Below are 4,657 nucleotides of genomic sequence, written 5' to 3'. Positions count from 1 at the left end.
GGAGAGGAGAATGGAAATACTGTCACTCACCGCTAGAGGGCGCCCCCCATTAATATTCATCATGCTGGAGTCAATCAGAGATGCTTCTTTATGGCTGGTTTCCAGTCCACAAATTCACACACAATCATTCTGGAGATTTAAAATGATAGAAATAATCATGTATATGCAAGGAAAACTTAATTAAACACAATCACTATGCAAAGTATAGGGAAAAAAGATCTATTGGAACTATTCAATATGCAAATATTTGTATTGACATCACAAATTCACTCGTAATGCAGGAGATTCTGAAGTTATACACCAATAACATGAAAACTTGATATAAATATAAATATATAGCATAAATAGATAAAATAATAATATTAATAACAATAGTTTTTGTATCCATGGTTTAAACATAAAAATATAATTAAATCAATGAATTAAAATTGTATTCAAGAGTTCACACTTAGCTGATGATTGATTATAAAGTGTGTTTGGCATGCTTTCCCGGGGGAGAGCCCTGAGCTCATAAGATTCGAGCACGGGGCTCCCTCCCATTTGCAGGACAAGAGGGGAGTTTGAGCTTAGGTCTCGAGAACTCCCCCCTTTGTTAAGAGCAGATGACAGATTATAAATTGCTATATCTTGATATACACTGCTGGTTAAGAGCTCGACTATAGTGCTAATTTAGATTGATCAATTCACTTATGTCTCATGTTTTTGGACTGTGGGAGGAAACCGCAGAACCTAGGGGAAACCCACGCGAGCACGAGGAGAACATGTAAACTCCGCACAGAAAAGACAACTGGTTTTGAACTAGTGACGTTCTTGCTGTGGAGCAACAGTGCTAACCACTGGGCCACTGTGCCGCCCTATAGAGGGAAAGGTGGAGGAGTAGGGGTGGAAGAGGGCATTCTTCAGGTGAGGATAACTAAAGTAAGAAACTCTGGTTATTTATAGTGAGTTAGGAATGGTCTGATTGGTGAATCATGCATTAGTTAATGCAGGACCAGCCGTGTCCAATCACAATCACGTGCTCCTCTCGAAATTAGTTTATAAATAAACTTCACTCAATGTAATACGTGTGTAATCGGCACAAAATAACAGAGTTAAAACAAAACAAACAGCCAAATCTGTTTAAATCAGCCAAAAGGGGGAAGAAAATGCTTCAGCTATGCCATCAATTATGGGAAATTGTGGGAATTTTTTTGAGGGGGGTATTTATACAGTTGAAGTCAGAATTATTAGCCCCCCCGTTTATTTTTTTCCCCAATTCTTGTTTAACAGAGAGCAGATTTTCTCAACACATTTCTGATCATAATAGTTTTAATAACTCATTTCTAATAACTGATTCATTTTATCTTCGTCATGATGACAGTAAATAATATTTGACTAGATATTCTTCAAGACACTTCTATACAGCTTAAAGTGACATTTAAAGGCTTAACTAGGTTAATTAGGCAGGTTAGGGTAAATAGGCAAGTTATTGTATAGCAATGGTTTAAGTGGGCTAATAATATTGACCTTAAAATGGTTTCTAAAAAATGAAAAACTGCTTTTATTCTGGCCGAATTAAAACAAGTAAGACTTTCTCCAGAGGAAAAAATATTATCAGACATACTGTGAACATTTCCTTGCTCTGTTCAACATAGTTTGGGAAATATTTAAAAAAAGAAAGAAAAATAAATAAAATTCAAAGGGGGGGGCTAATAATTCTGACTTAAACTTATCAAATTTGTTAAAATGTGGCTTAAGGGCAGCAAAGTCAATGTTTTGGAGTGGCCATCCCAAAGTCCTGATCTCAATCCTATAGAGTATTTGTGGGCATACTGAAAAAGCATGTGCGAGCAAGGAAGCCTACAAATCTGACTCAGTTACACCAATTCTGTCAGGAGGAATGAGTAAAAATTCCAGCAAACTATTGTGAGAAGCTTGTGGAAGGATACCCAAAACGTTTATCCCAAGTTATACAGTTTAAAGGCAAAGCTACATAATACCAAGGAAATATATTTAAACTTTTGACTGAAAGTAATAATAAAAGCGATAAAAAAAGTAATAAAAAAAATTGAGAGTATTAAAAAAAATGTCTCAATAAAAAAAAAATGTAAAAAAATCTCATTATTCTGGCATTCAGCAATTATAAATAATTTAGGTAATCCTAACAGACCTAAAAGAGAAAATATTTAGCATGATTTCACATCAGACATTTAAACAAAATGTGCCTTTTTTGCATGTATGTAAACGTCTGGTTTCAACTGTATATATAAAAAATATGACCAACACTGATTAAAATAACTGATATATTTCTATTTTATTAGGCATTTTTGTAACAGACATGGGAGAAACGTAGAAAAAAAGTTGCAAATAAATTCAGCGATGGTTGTAAATTGTTACTAATTTTCAATATGTCTTCAGTGTTTGGACTCTCAGTAGTGATTATTAAACCACACTGAACTGAGCTCAACTGAACTGAACTTAAACACTACAAACTGAACTACACTGTTCCTATTTACTACGATCTTTTATGTGAAGCTGCTTTGACACAATCTACATTGTAAAAGCGCTATACAAATAAAGGGGAATTGAATTGAACTAATGTAATAATTACTGTAATACTTTAAGATAAAATAAAACGTACTGCTTATTATTTTCAGGTATTTAAATAGTCAATTATGATGTACTTGCCTTAAATACTGTACATCAATTCAGCAACTCCAAGAAATCAAACAAATTCAGTTCAGAGAAGCAGATTAATTGTATTATTTTGTTATACAAACATCTTGTGCAGAATAATTCAACTAAACAAGGTCACAGTTATCACGCTGAGGAATTGAATTGATGAAACTGATGACAATAAACGGTGTCATGTTTTATATTTGATGAACTTAAGTATTGCTTTCTTAATAAAGCTAAAGACCACGTTTTGACTCAAATGTAAAGAATAAAAAGAGCTTCGTTACCTTTGCACTTTGATTTATAAGGCTTGTATTGTTGCACAGTCAAATGATCACATCATTCAATTACTTTCAGACAAACTCATTTAATTACAGCTTCATTCAGTCATTTCCTTCCGCTTAGTCCCTTAATTCATCAAAGGACACCACAGCGGAATGAACCGCCAACATATCCAGCATATGTTTTACAGTGGATGTCCTTACAGCCGCAACCCAGTACTGGGAAACACCCATACCCACTCATTCACACACAAGCACACATACACACACAACGACCAATTTAGCTTATTCAATTCACCTATAGTGCATGTGCTTTGACTGTGGGGTAGAGCTCTGCACGGGCCTTAAATCTAAGCCCTAGCCCAGGCCTGGCCCAAGACGCACAGGTTGTAGACCTGTCCTTGTCCAACAGCTCATCAACATTTTTGGCCCGAGTTTGCCTTGAAGCCAGTCTTTTTTCCCGCCAAACAGCTTATCATGTTACAGCCTTTAAAATAGACCCGATTTGGATTGAATCTTAAGTTTTTCATTTCGTTTTGCTTCATCAGAATAATTGAGAGAAATGTTTGCAGTTTTGTTTGTTTGTTTGTTTGTTTTTAAATGTAAACTAAGATTTCTTAGTGGCATCAGTATCTAAGTGGTATGTGGTCCACAGTGAGTTTACTGAACTTACAAGTTGTGCATTGTGCATAACCAGTTGGCTCCTCATTTAAAGTCGTCACCATTTGAAAAGTTGAGCAGAAGTTTGGCTTTCCTCAAGCGTTTTTCACAGTTTTAATTCACCATTGCCAATTTTTCTCTTTATGTTCTCTATTGCATGTGGCTGGAAATCTCTTTGGGCAAGTTAGGCATCACCGAATCGCATGCATTAGATCTCATTAAACTGTTTTTAAAAAGTTTCTCTAAAGCAGGCCCGAAGCCCGATATGCGAGCTAACCATGACGTGTAAATGATCCCAAAGCCTGGCTCTAGAGGCATTAAAAAAAGTTGGGCTCTGACAGGCTCAGGCTCAAATGCAGAGCTCTACTGTGAGGGAAACCAGAGCACCCAGACGAAACCCACAGCAACACAGGGAGAACATGCAAACTTCACACATAAATGACCACTGGTCCAGCCGAGACTCGAACCAGCGACATTCTTGCTGTGAGGCGACGGTGCTAACCACTGAACCATCATGTCACCCAATTCTATTATTTTGTTATACAAATAATATTATGCTGCATAATTCTATTTATTTACTAAACAAGGTCTCGTTTATCAAGTTGATGAATTGAAATAATGAACTGAGGGAGAAAATCCTGACTACATTAAACATGTTTCATATTGTGATACATATAATAATTAACTTTAATAATAATACTTTAGTGTTCGTCTGCAAATAATTCACAAAGCAAAATCTAAATATGCTGTAAAACCAGTTGAGCTGAAATAAACATCTAACAAGAACTGAACTGTGGGAAATATCAGAGATACAGTCAGAATTATTGGCCCCCTTTGCATTATTTTCTCTTTCTTTTTTTAAATATTTCCCAAATGATGTTTAACAGAGCAAGGAAATGTTCACAGTATGTCTGATAATATTTTTTCTTCTGGAGAAAGTCTTATTTGTTTTATTTCAGCTAGAATAAAAGTAGTTTTGAATTTTTTAGAGACCACTTTAAGGTCAATATTATTAGCCCCTTTAAGCTATATATTTTCTCGATAGTCTACAGAACAAACCA

This window comes from Danio aesculapii, chromosome 3 (genome assembly GCF_903798145.1).
Source record: "Danio aesculapii chromosome 3, fDanAes4.1, whole genome shotgun sequence".
NCBI classification, from domain to species: domain Eukaryota; kingdom Metazoa; phylum Chordata; class Actinopteri; order Cypriniformes; family Danionidae; genus Danio; species Danio aesculapii.
Note: the sequence above shows the minus strand (reverse complement) of the source record.